The sequence below is a fragment of the Cheilinus undulatus genome, linkage group 11, assembly GCF_018320785.1.
Source record: "Cheilinus undulatus linkage group 11, ASM1832078v1, whole genome shotgun sequence".
Classification (NCBI taxonomy): Eukaryota; Metazoa; Chordata; class Actinopteri; order Labriformes; family Labridae; genus Cheilinus; species Cheilinus undulatus.
In genome coordinates this window covers 17,415,680-17,430,567 of record NC_054875.1, presented here as the reverse complement: position 1 = coordinate 17,430,567, position 14,888 = coordinate 17,415,680, and positions in this window count along the sequence as shown.

The following is a 14,888-nucleotide window of genomic DNA, read 5'->3' as shown; positions in this document are numbered from 1 at the left end:
AAGTAGCTCCATCCATCCTTGTTTGTACAAAATCGGACACATAGACTTCCATTAAAAACACGTTTTTTGACTGTGTGTCTATGGCAGTGATTCCCAACCAGGGGTATGCGTACCCCTAAGGGTACGCGGGCACATTGCAGGGGGTAGGTGGAAACATTTAGTAATTCATTTCCAAGATGATAAGTAAATATTCTCAGTCATTTCATAAGCATGTCAATAAAATGCTACGTGTGCGCGACAACTAGTTTCCCTAGGGAGACAATAACCTGTGGCATAGCCTCGCCAAAATCCAAACAGCGCGTACCTGCAGGCAAATATGGATAAATGGCTGAAACGTGCAGTTGCTCTGGATTCAGGCGAGGGTGAGGAGCCCACCGAGAAACGCAAGACAGAGGCCAAACCTAAACCAAGGCAGTACAGTGAAAACTATATTTTATATGGATTCACTTCTACGTCTGCAGACCAGCCTCAGTGCTTCTTTTGTGGTGAAGTCCTGGCAAATAACTCAATAAAGCCAGCCCATTTACAGCGACACCAGAGCACCAAACACACTCGGGAAGTGTCAGTAAAACTGAGGAATTTTACAAACGAAAGCTGTCAGAATTTAAGTCAGGTCAGACTGTAATGATGAAAGCCACGCGTGTGTCAAGCAAAGCACTGGAGGCGTCTTACGCCGTATCTCTGCTTGTTGCTAAATCAAAAAAAGCCTCACCCAACTGTTGAAGAGCTCATTCTCCCTGCAGCGACTGTTATGGCTGAAATTATGATTGACAAGAAAGCAGCTGACGCACTCAAGAAAGTTCCCCTGTTAAACAGCACCGTGTCCCATCAGATCGATGATATGTCGGTTAATATTGTTGGACAAGTGGTGAACAAAATAAAAGAAGCAGGTCAGTTCACTTTGCAGCTGCATGAAATGACAGATGTGAGTGGAGATGCTCAGCTCCTGGCCTTCGTTCGTTACAAAGATCTGTCGGACATAAACAAGCATATTTTGTTTTGCAAAAGGCTGCCAGGAAAGACAACCGGGGAAGAAATGTTCCAGGTTATAGACAGCTTTTTCAAAGAACTTAATCTACAGTGGAAAACCTGCAGTCACGTCTGTACTGATAGCGCGGCTGTGATGAAGGGAAGTGTGAAGGGACTGTTTTTCGACACGTAAAAAAGGTAAATCCCGACATTAAATGGATGCATTGTATTATTCATTGTGAGGCACTGGCTAGTAAGAGAATGAGTGCTGACTTAAGTGCTGTTATGGATGATGCTGTGAAGACTGTAAATTACATCCAATCCCGGCCATTGAATCACAGACTGTTTGAAACTCTTTGTCATGAGAGTGGCACAGAGCATGAACAGCTATTGCTTCACACAGATGTCTGCTGGCTGTCTCGTGGGAAAATGCTACTGAGACTTTATGAGCTTGGCAGTGAAGTTTTCGTGTTTTTGACGGAGCATCTGCATCCTCTTGCTGTGGTGTTTGAGGATGCCAAGTGGGTGGCGCGCCTGGCATATCTCGCTGATGTGTTTACCAAACTTAACGAGCTCAACCTGTCACTTCAGGGGAAAGAGTCACACATCCTGAAAATGTACGACAAAGTTAAAGGATTCACAGAAAAGCTCAAACTATTGGAGAGGAAATGTGATGAGGGAGATGTGAGCTGTTTCCCACTACTTGATGCCCATCTTGCCACCACTGATGTTGCCAGGGGTCCAGTGGTCAAACTGGTGCAAGCACATCCGTCTAAACTCTGCACTGATTTCAGCCAGTATTTTCAGGACATTGAGGAAAAGTCAGAAAGACTGGATTGGGTGAGGAACCCATTTATTGTGAGTGAGAGCCGCTACAACCTCCCTGCAAGGCTGTAGGAGCATCTGATGGATTTATCATCTGACCGGGGGCTGCAAATGGCACATGCTGAAAAGACATTGACTGAGTTTTGGTGTGATGTGGAGAAGGAGTATCCTGAACTGGGAAAACATGCACTGATTGAACTTTTGCCTTTTGGTTCTACTTATATGTGTGAGGTGACCTTCTCAGCTTTGACACACATCAAAACCAAGCAGAGGAACAGACTGGATGTGGAGAACAGCCTGATAACAGCTGTTTCCACACTGCCCCCAGAACTATCAAATCTTATGAAAGACAAGCAAGCTCAAGTGTCTCATTAAAGCTCAGATGACTGATGAAAAGAAAGTAAAACTGCTATAGTGAGTCTGAATGTTATTCTTGTTAAGTGTTTTGTTCCTGATTTTTAAAGCTTAAATGCCTGTTTAAAGGGGACTTATTCAAAGGAGCTCCATGTTTTGTGGTAAATGTTATAAGAGTTATATATATATATATATATATATATATATATATATATATATATATAATAAAGGCAGGTTTAATATTTATTTTGATTTCTTATTTATTTATATCACTTATTTTCGAGGCAACATATTCTTTATTTTTATGTTTTATTTGAGTTAAAATGAAGGAAATGCCTGAAAATCAAATGTTCAAATTAGGGAGATGAAATAAAATTATTTTCATTTAAAAATCAGTTGTGTTACGTTCTACTTTTGGAGAATCATCAACACGTACGAGTGAGGGGGTACTCATGGTATGACAAAAAAGCTCAGGGGGTACACAAGACAAAAAGGTTGGGAACCACTGGTCTATGGCACCAAAACAACTTATAACAACTGTTTTATTGCAGTCAGTCGATCACCAGGGATCTAAATTTCACCATACCACAGTGACCCAGCAGATCGCGCCAGCGCATTATTTTAACCCCTTCGGTAACGCAGACATTGTTTACCTTCGATGGACTCAGGCCGTTCGGAGCGCTATTTCACCCACTAAACATCATCAGAATTAAATGAACCGAGTCATGCCACTAGATATGGATGTCTGAGAGTGGGCTACATGTGTAAGGAAAAGTTTGTGTGCTCCTATGTGTGTGCTCGGGTGAGAATCTGCATCTATGTTTACAGCCGGACATGCTGTAAATGGAGTGTTTACAGAAGGAAATGTTACCTCTGAATTCTACAGCCTGGGACTAAGAAAGAGTGACATTTGGACAATTTCAACTTTGCCCTCACTTCATAGCAAGTGGGTGGATATGCATGAGGATGCACGGGTCCTTTTGATCAATAGGTAAGAATATATCATATCTCAAAGATGCAGTAAATTTATATATGCGTGTAATTGGCATATTTGTGGTCAAATTTTGGTTAGAGGTGGAAATGCATGTGTTCGTGATTCATATCCTACATGTATCCTCTGATTCTTTATGCCTGTACATAAAACAAACCTAACATGTACAAATGCATTCCCCCGCTTATGATTTGGTAGAGGATGAGGCTCAAGAAAAGGATGGTAAAACTGGCGTGTTTTACACATCGATTGACTCATCTGTTCAGCATGGACGCTAGCTCACTAAATCCAAGTCATAGGCATAGTGCACAATAAGTGGCATAAAAAGGGTGTAACATTGAATTTTTCTTTTTTTTTTTTTTTAGTAGTCAGGGTTGACGTGTTGAAGAGATCTGAAGCAGTGAAAGTTAAAAAAAAACCGAAAAATGAGTATTTTATTAAGACCTCTCTGCATGTCCGTTTTCTGGACAAACAAGGACAGATGTAGCTAAAATATGAAATTTGGCACTACAGAAAAAATTTCAATGCATCAAAATCAATTTTACTACTCATCATTGGCATGGCCCAGACTCTATTTATTGAAAAAAGATTTTTTTCTAGATCATTTTATATGGGAATTATGGTGTTTTTTGTGTTTTTTACTATAAAAAATACCAGTGACATGGTGTACAATAACTGGCATAAAAAGGGTGTAACATTGAATTTTTTTATTTTTAGTGGTCAGGGTTGAAGTTGTTGAAGAGATTCTAAACAGTGAAAGTAAAAAAAAATGTTGTAAACAATTATTTTATTAACACCTTTCTGCATGTCCGTTTTCTGGACAAACAAGGACAGATGGAGTTAAAAATTACAAGGGAGTGAGGGTTACAATGACACACTTTCATTTGTACATAGTTGACACTGGCTAAAAAACATGTGTGATTGGGATCATTTGCGACAAGAAAAATATCACTGCTGTGTGTTTCTCAGCATTGACAAATTAGTTTTGGGTTTAGTGATACATGGTTTGTAAAAATCACAGCTGATGCTGTTTGAAATTGCTGCTGTTGAAAATCATGGCTTCTGTTCAAAGTATCAATTTAGTTAATGGCTAATAATGATGGCGATGTTTCTTTCCATTCTTATACAATTTCAACATTTTCTCTCACATTTGACCATAATAACGGATCAGAGTTTTTCCAATAGGTCACATCTTCTGCCAAATAATAAACCTATTCCCAAGGAAGGACAAGCAGAGACAGAAAATGGGTCTTGCTTCATATGATTTGCTAGTCCTGTTTGCATGTCACTGTGATGGTAGCAGAGAAGTCTGTTAAATATAATAATGTTGACTATTGGGAGATATGTTCCCTTTAGGTTTGTTGAGGGCTGATGGCATTTTTCAAGCTGCTTGGTGTAAAAGCTAGGGTTTTTGAGCATGAATTGCCCATTTAAGATCACACCACAGCATATCAATAGGATTTAAGACATTGACTTGGCCACTCCAAAACCTTCATTTTGTTTATTTTGAGCCATTCAGAGGTGGACTTGCTGTTATGTTTCGGGTCGTTGTCCTGCTGCATAACCCAGCTTGAGGTCATGAACTGATGGCTGGACATTCGCCTTCAGGATTTTCTGGTAGACAGCAGAATTCATTGTTACATCAATCACAGCAAGTGGTCCAGGTCCTGAAGCAGCAAAACAGCCCCAGACCATCACACTGCTACCACCATGTTTGACTGTTGGCATGATGTTCTTTTATCATGCCTACAGTCAAACATGGTGGCATGATGTTCTTTTTATCAAATGCTGTTATTTCTACACCACATGTAACGGGCCGTACACCTTCCAAAAAGTTCAACTTTTGTCTGGCCAGTCCACAGAATATTTCTCCAAAAGCCTTGAGGATCATCAAGATGTTTCTTGGCAAATCTGAGACGAGCCTTTGTGCTCTTTTTTGTCAGCAGTGGTTTTGGCCTTGGAACTCTCCCATGGATGCCATTTTTGCCCAGTGTCTTTCTTATGGTTGAGTCATGAACACTGAGCTTAACTGATAGGGGTGGGTAAAAATATCAATTAATCGATGCATCGCAATATTTCCCCCCTCAATTCAGTATCGATTCATCAAATCCTCTGAATCGATTCACCTCCAGGCCAGTGGAGGTCACTGTGCGTGTGATTCGCGTTGTATGTACAGTGGCCGCACTCGACCAAACAACAACCAACCATAACCATAACCATGTTATGTGAGGTTTATCACAATTTCCAAGAGAAAAGAAATATTATTAAGGTTTACATGCACTTTACTTTTTCAGTGTTTATACAGAACTGGCATGTTTTTTACTTTTGTACCCCTTATGCACAAATAAGTTATTATTGTGCAAATTTTTATTTTCAGATGTTTTATTACTAAAAAATGTGAGGTGACCTACCACATATGTTCAAATGGGCATGAAAATAATTATAAAAAATTGTCAACAGGTCATTTGTGTATTTCTACTTCTTACTGACTCAACATCAGAGCATTTAAATCAATATCAAATAGATATCGAATTGAATTGCAACCTAAAGAATTGAAATTGAATTGAATCTTGAGGTTTTTAGCAATACCCAGCCCTATTAACTGAGGCCAGTGAGGCCTGCAGTTCTTTGGATGTTGTTTTGGGTTCTTTTGTGACCTCCTGGATGAGTCGTCATCGCACTCCTGGAGTAATTTTGGTTGGCCGACCACTCCTGGGAGATCCACCACTGTTCCCAGTTTTCTCCATTTGTGGATAATGGCTCTGACTGTGGTTCACTGGAGTCCCAAAGCCTTAGAAATGGCTTTGTAACCTTTTCCACATTGATAGATTTCAATCACTTTGTTTCTCATTTGTTCATGAATTTCTTTGGATCGTGGCATGATGGATTTCGTTTTGAGATCTTGTAGCCTACTTCACTTTTTCTGACAGCTTCTATATAAGTGATTTCTTGATTCAACAAATTGGGCGTTAACCAGGCCTGGGTGAGGCCAGTGAAATTAAACTCAGATTTCCAAGAACTGTGGTTAATCACAGTTAACTCATTATTTCACGGGGGGGGGGGGTAAACAGGCAGTTCATGCTCAAAAACCCTCCAGTATGGCTGAGTTAAAACAATTCTGCATAGGAGAGTGGGCCAAAATTCCTCCTCAGCGATGTGAAAGACTCCACCAGTTATCACAAACACTTGATTTCAATTATTGCTGCCAAGAGTGGCACAACCAGTTATTATTATTATTTTTTTCCTGAGATCACTATTTGGAAGTAACTTAGCTTCATGATTTGTCTCTGAGGTCTGTAATTTAGACCAATTGTGTAAAGTTATCCCAATTTAAAAGGCTGTGTGTGTTTACTAGTCTGTTTGCTTTGTTACAATAAAACTAATAGAACAGAGTGGTAGCTGCTAATCCCAGTATGTGATGAAAACAGAGCCACCTTTAGCATTTGCCTTCTATTTTGGCTCCAGCATCATCAGCACTTAAGGAATGCATCATGCTAAACTCTGGCCTGGGCAGCTAGCACCTCATTACCATTCTGTAAAGCCGTTATCATAGCTTAGGATGCAATCCCTCTAGAGAACACACAGGAGTCAGAGCACAGCAACATGAGAAGTTTAGAAAGGTGAGAATTTTAGTGGTAGTTGGCTGCTTCAGTGTTTCTTTTTTCTTTTTTTTTTTTAACAGAGTTTCTGCCATGCATGTTTTTGGTAATACACATTGGGTCCATTTCAAAGGGCGTAGCCTCTACAACTTCTGAAATTAAAGCCTAAAATAGTGTAATGATGAAATATTTAATACTTAAGAGTAGGGGTGTGACGAGACTCTTATCTCACGAGACAATATGAGATTTTACACTTTTTTTATTTTGGAAAAAAATTAGTGCTGTTATTCAATTAAAAAAAAATTAATCAAGTTAATCACATCATTACGCTTTGATTAACCATGATTAATCAAAATAATAGTTTGAGCATATTTTTATGGTTTTAGATTTTTAAAGATTGTTACTGTCAAGTGCTTTACTTTTATTCTTTTAATTCCATGTACAGCACACTGAAAGTGCTGATCCGAGTCCTTATTGATACCACTGTCGGTACTTTGTATAGTTTGGTGGAATGACAGAATAAGGGCAAATATTTAAACTACAAGTGGTCTTAGCTGAGTAGTGCTTGCTTTAAAAAGCTATGATTCAGTCTGTCACATCTGTAGTATATCCCTCAAATATAAATACATATTCACAACTGTATTTATTGAAGTTTCTCATCAAAAACTACATTTTCCCATTTTTATGTGACATTTGAAAGCATCATAACATATAGAATACAGTCGTCTAATTTGCATCATATTTTCTGTCTTTAGCTCATAAAGTTTGATAATTAACTTCAATTTTGCCAATTCCACGTGGATTTCTACACTGAATTAATATTGTTAACAAACAGGACTTGCTCAATGCTTTAGAGCACGTCAGCATTTATCTGAGCAGCTGAAGATGAAAACTGTCCTGAAGCAGATGAAGAGGGCAGTAAGACCATGGCTTGATCCTGTTTTGTTGTTAGCGTCTTTGCTAACATTAGCAAAGATGTGCTTTGCCCAAAGGTGGTACTTTACACTTGGTGTAAAGACAGTTCATCACTGCAGCATGCACCCACAATTTTGGTTTTATCTTAACTAACATTCACCAGTTTTTAAAAAAGAAAATTGCCATTAAGCAGACCTGGGTCTGTCTCCTCACTCATCAATGCTTCACCCCCAGGCATGCGTTAACACGTTAATGTCAACAGCCCTAAAAAAAATACATGAGCAGAAATATGTCTTTTATACAGCTCAAAGTCATGATTGCTAAGAAATTCGGGTCTACTCTGAAATGTTAAAACTAATCCTCTTTTACTGAATATGCTAGCAATGCTTGCACAGTTTGTCTTGTCTTGACTCTGACTCATTTTAATACTCTTCAAATCAGACCTTTCATTTTAATAGTCTACCACATCTTTAAATTATGCACTCATTGCTACAATTACAACCATAATAAAAGCATTTTGATTATTTTGAAAGTAATACAATACTACAGTATTACAACAAACTGAAATATAAAGAACTGCATCAGTAAAATCAAAGTATTTCTCTTCCTCTTTAAGGACATCTATTTTTATAACACTCAAAATAAACCTTTCTGTCAATAACCTGTTTGCTGTAATTTAGAGAAATAGATTATTTTATCGTTATCGTTTTTATCGGTGATCTGAATGGGTCACAGATCAGCTCCATTTCTTCATCAGCTGTCAACAACTTTTAATAATCCAGGGTTTTCACCTTGACGAGAAATCTCATGACATTTTGATCATGTGGTCACACCCCTACTCAAGAGCCTTTCATATTTTGTTGGGCTTTTCTAAGAAGTGAAATGAATCTCCTGCTCTGCTACTTTTGAAGTATTTATATCTGTGTTCGAAAGAGATTTCAAGATCTCATGTAAAATGCTAAAATAAATTTTTGAAATTCACACTGTATGGAGGAAGTGCACTTTGAACAAAGCAGATACAATAATAATTAGCTGACAAAGTAGCAATGCATAACATTGGATTTGGCTGATATCCAATACGCCTATATATCCAAACTCATTTTAGCCAGTACCAATACCACCTTTTCTATTATTAAAAACCACTAATAGTCTCCTGTGAAACGAAAGGCTGTGTCAAGTGGAGCTGAGAGAAAAGCAGGGAAGTAGGCAGTCTGGTAGTTTTTTATTTTTTAGATTTCGGGCTTAATTCAAAGTGTTCAGGGATCAGGATGGGCCTCCTTGAGTGTGAAGCCCCCTGGGAAACCATCTATACCTAATGGTGCACTTGTATTTAATGATATTCAGGGCTGATATATGATATATAGTGTGAATATGTATGACTGATATATAAGTAACAAATATCCACAGAATTGTTCATATCTATTGATTTTTAATTTTTAAAGCCAAAAAAAATATAATGCTGGTAATATTGAGCATCCCTACAAAGAAGTTTCAGAATGTAAAGCACCTGTCTTTAAATAATAACAATTAGAAGTGTGGCTGCAAACACTTTATATTTTCTCCAGCAATAAAGAAATAATGTGCTTTTGCTAATTAGTTTGTTTATTGCAGTGTAAAATGCTGACCAATTTGGGTTTGTAATAAAAGCTATATGTAACTAAATCATGGTGTCTTCTTATTTGAATATAACTATACTTGTCACTTTTCAGACACAACTGTGGTCTGGTATGCCAACAAATTAGTTATGCTAAAGCCCGTTTCACGCCCGTTTCAGACTGGGAGCGTGACGCGCGCGTCTTGACCGCGGCACGCGTGGATTTTCAGTTTGATTGCATGTTAACAAGTCAGGGCTTTCAGACTGCCAGCATGAGCGTCGCGGCTCGCGCGGCTGATACGTGCGGCTCAGGCGCGGAGAGTTCAGAGATTCGAAGTGTCGCCTATTTATTTTCGCGCGACGCGTGCGGCTGGTGACCATATTAGACAGGAAAATGACAAATAGACTGCCATATTTACATCGTTGTGACAATTATGCACATAGAATATGTTTACAATGTGTTTCTTGATAACCCTGAGGAAGGCCACAAGCTTAAATGCGCCTGTTTGATAAAGTTGTTCTCTAAAGATCTGCTATTGGTGAAACTTTCTGTCTCCACACCGGTAGAATATGTCACAGGAAAGATAAACACCATATGAGTGGTTTTCTGGTTTGTGCTTTTCAAAGTAAAAGCCCGGTTTAGTATTTCTGTAGAGAAACTGCGTTCACTTGTACAGAATGCTTTTATTTTGAATAGCTCTCGACAAACTTCCTCAATACGCTAAATCAATAAACATGTAGGGGGGTTTATTCAGGTAAAACTCGTGAGGAAGGACAGGGCTTTGAAAGCAGGAAAATGCGGCTGACACGCAGCAAACTCGCGCCCTGTGTGAAAGCCGCACCGGCAGGAGCCGGAGCTGACACGCGCGACACACGCAAGCAGCAAAACACGCTCCCAGTCTGAAACGGGCGTAAGGCTTAAATCAGTAACAAAAATGCACTCATTGTTGAGATGAAAAAAGATATAATGAAACTGTAACTGTACTAAGACATATGAAAAGGATGCAAGATAAATTTTATGAAATAGTTGCTCTTCACAACTTCTAAGCAGAAGCATATTTTTCTACGCCCCAAAAAGTGAATCTAACCCTAGTCTGGTACAGCAGGCAGCACTGTAAGTTTACCAAAGAGGACATGTACTGACCCACTTTGCAAAGGTGCAGACAGTTGGGTGACATACAAAACTGTTCAGTAACTCACTGGGTGCTAATATTATACCTCACTTACCCAAGAGAGGCACAACTGGGAGCTTCAGAAAAATTCAAACAGTTGGGTTCTTCCGGGACTGTTGTGTTTCTAGGCTGCATGATTTAACACTCGCTTTGCTCTTGAATAAAAGAGAGACAAATTTAGGGAAGTGATGTCTATTTTGACTGTCCAACTGAGTGTGCAACCTTTCACAGTCTCTTCTGGAGCTAACCTTTCATTGGACTAGTGTTTATACTGTGTGCTCTTTACCATGATCCTTCTCATAGATTCATATAACGGCTAATGTACCTCCAGACATCACTTTTCCTTCTCAGGGCTGACAAAGTGCATGCATGACAGTTCTGCTTGTTGTGCTTTTGGAGTAATGGGTCTCATGAGCATTTTTGCTGCCATACAGCAGCTGTTGTTGGATTACAGTGAAGTCATATGGAGAAGTCATATGTCGTGTACTGTATATCATTTTCTTTCCTCTTATTTTACTACCACGTAAATTGAGTCAGGAGAACCCGGAAATATTGGTTTTGACAAAATGTGCAAAGAATTCATGTTACTTTGGTAAGAACATCCGCTGAAAGTATGTGAGTACCCAAGAACTTGTACCCATCCCTGATTGTGATATCTGATATCGCACATTTAAGGCCTATGCATGTTTGTTGGGATACTGATGACTGTTTTTGAAAGTTTACTAACTTTTTGATTGATCATTATAAAAAAACAGAGATTGAAAAAATGAAAAGAATGTGGTACGGAAAAGTACTGAAGTATCAAAATGTTGGTATCCTTAGCTTTTAACATTCTAATCTAAGCTTATTACCATTGTAAAAAGTAAACAGCTGAGGCTAATATGATTGTTATGGGGTTCCCAGAATTTAGTTTTACACCACATTACTGAAGAAAGCTGAGAGGAGTCTGAAATCCTCACTGTTATGACCAGTTAGAACACATGTACATTGGTTTGATGTGTTAAAATGAACAATACTATGAGAAATAAACAGTTAGTCTGGACTAAATTATAATCTGTAGCTGTCAGCACATACTGTAGTTGGAAGTTTGCTTTGTACTGTTGACAACAAACTCAGTATTTGGATCTACGTGTGCCCGTCACTGAAGGTGGCCCCCCCCCCCAAAGACAAGGCCACTTTTCCATGCTCTGCTCTGTCTAGACAGGAACACACACACAAATGTAAAAATGCAATAATCTATCCATTAAAACATCAAACAGATGAATTTTCACCTTTTCTCATTGATTTAATCATGAATTATTAAACATCTAGAAATTACTAACTTCCAAACTTCTGGTGATGGGGGGAGAGGATTTTATCAATTAAACTTCAAACACATCACACACATCCACAAATAGCTTAAAAAAGACAGGTGATGCTGACCCAATGCAAACACTTTCCAACCCTTGTGGTACAAGCAGGGTGGTAAGAGCCGGTCAGTGGGAAGACCTAAAACAGGCTCATGATCAACATCTAGAGGCCATCAATACACCTTCACTTAGTGTAGACAAACAAACCTCCATAGCAGCTGGCTAAACAACACACACACACACACACACACACACACACAAGTAAAAAATCCCATCCAGCCTCTTATTTATAACCTCGCCCACACAGCAAAGCCGAGACAGCAGGGAAGACAACCACAGACAGACAGTAACAGCTGGGTACAGGAGCCAAAGTGTTCAGGTCACACAGGAGAATCATTAAACAGAAGGTTTGCAATAACACACAGAGCTGTTATAGCAGATGCATATTTTTCTATGATCTATGAATTACTTTATTTTCGTAATGTCAAGCTTCTTTATCAAAAACAATAAATAATCCAAATAGATTAAATACCCATAAAATCGTCAAATTAATAGCTCAAAAATGCATCATGTTATCTTCTGCACTCACTTATTGTCTTCATTTTAATGGGTGTATTCATTTTTCAAATATGTAAGTTGATTCATTCACAGTTGCAACCAAGACAAAAATACTCACAATGGTTTAATTCATAGCTGAGTTTTGTTATTTCTGTTTTTCATTTCAAATCAGAATTAATGTATATTCTCATAACATTTTATACTTTTGTGATTTTGGCTGCTACTGTATGCCTACATAAACCTGCAGAAAACAAATTTAACTGGCAATAAATATTTCAAAATAATCAAAGCTTTCTTAGATACATGCTTATGCTAATATATTTTAATAGTCTTACAAATGAAAGTCTATAAGTTGAATCAGAGGACAAAAATGAAAATCCAAGACTAGAAAAAGATTGGATCATGCAAATTTTGATACAGATCAGTAAAAATAAAGCAATCTGTCCATAATACAGATTATATACATTATATGTCTAAGCACATTAGTCTGTTCATGTAATTGACTTGAGAAACTTCAACTGAGAGCACAAAATTGGCAGAGATTCTCCTCTTTATTGGCTTCAGATTACATCTTAAATGAAAATGATTAATAAATCACCTGAATATTGATTAAATTGAATTGAAAAAGGATTATGTGGGCGCTTCTGTGTGTATTCCCACTGAGGTACACACTCTGACACACAAATGTTGAATTATGACAATGGCAGTGTTGTGCTTACCACTCAAAATCAAATGAGTGAAGGGTTTGAGTACAAGTTAAATGGATTTTCTGCTCTATAGTGATGAAATAACTACTTTTGATTTAGGCTACATCTGGGATCTCTTGCAGCTGCAGTTTAACTACACGGACGGAGATTTGCATGGCTACTGTTAAAGCACTGTGAGTTGTGCACCTTGCGGCACAGGGTGGTTTTTACCTGCTGAAGAGTCAGGAGACTAAAGAGACACACAACAAAGTGCACTGTGAAACAACCAAAATGTAAATTCTTTCTGTTCGTATTTAGTTCTTCAATTGAGGCAGCAGAGTGTGCTGGCACAACTTGACACCATCAAGACACAAAACAACAATTAGCCTAGCTGCTGGGTGTGCGAACTTCAAAAGCCAATCATCCATATATTTAACCTCTCTGTCTCTTATGTAGCATTTTGAGATCAAATTCACGATTGTATGTTCCTTTGGCATATTCAAAGCTCATGCGTAATGTCAAGTCGTTGACGAATTTACCTTGCGTTGCTCCTCAAGTCCAGCGTGTGGTTAGAGTTGAATCAACAACGGGTATACAGCGTGCCGCGGACAGTTTGGAGGTTTCCCTCTTTAAGTGTGCGACGGCTCTCCCTTCGTGCTCCGTGGTTGGGTCGGAGGTACAGCGTCCTCCTGGTGCCGGAGAGTCTGATCCATCGGGCACCGGGGGCGCGCAACGTGGATGCGCCCAAATCAATGTACTGCTAGCAGGGGGGCTAAATGAAGAAACAGCTAACAAATACGCCATAAAAGACTCGCGTCTTTTCAACAAACGTTTCAACAATGTGATGATGGTTTCATATGTTTTTATTAGACTATGCAAGAATATACATTTTTAAGCGTTTTTTGTGTACACATTACTTTTTATTACTCTATGGTGTACTCACTGAGCACAGTATGTTGCATGTAAGCCTACTCCTAAAGTCATTTTCCCCAGTCTAAACTAAGAGTTAGGGAGCTTTTCTTCGGAAGCCCTGAGAGGACGTGCATCTATATTTTACTGCGTTTTTTCTTGTTAATTTCTTGAGATCTTATTTAACTTACTATCTCAAGATTGTTTTTTCTGTGACGATACGTTAAACCAAGCTGTCCTTAGGATCACTAGAAATTCACAGTTTTCATGGGAAATCAGCATTACCTCAGGATAACTTGGTGAATCAATCAAGACATCTTGATAACGACCCAAATGTAGGCCTACTCAATTGGAGTAAAAAGAAATATATATGTAATTATTTTTTCTTGGGGCTTATGTCCCTTACTGTCCTACAGCTATGTATTTCTTTTTTTTGTACTCACCTAACAGTTTCTCATACTTTTCAGATAACACTATATAGATGGTGAAATTTCACACATCCAACTCTGATGATCTTTTATGAACCTCGCAGACTATGATGGATATGCAGTATCATACACACTAACACAAAGCACACATACTTCCCATGCCTCTGCTGTTTACATTACTGCTTCCTTTCTCGTGGGAACGAAGAACAGCTTATAATATTAGAAAGCACAGAGGAATTCCTTAATGAGATTTTAACCCTTTCAACTGCAATTGAGAAAGGTCGGTAGTGATCATATTTATTGAGATGCCATTGAGATATGTATCTATTACTTGTGCAATCACTGCAATAGTGAATTATTCCCATTTTTTCTGAATTTGGACCCTTTCAATATGAGAATAATCTATGGTTCTGATAGTACAGCTTAACTGCTCTGGTGATGTTCATTTGCCCGTCTGCACATCATATAAAGTATGACCTGTGAAATTTAGTTTTAGTTCATGACTTTGCCTGGAATCAATTAGTCTTTAAGCTTGTCTC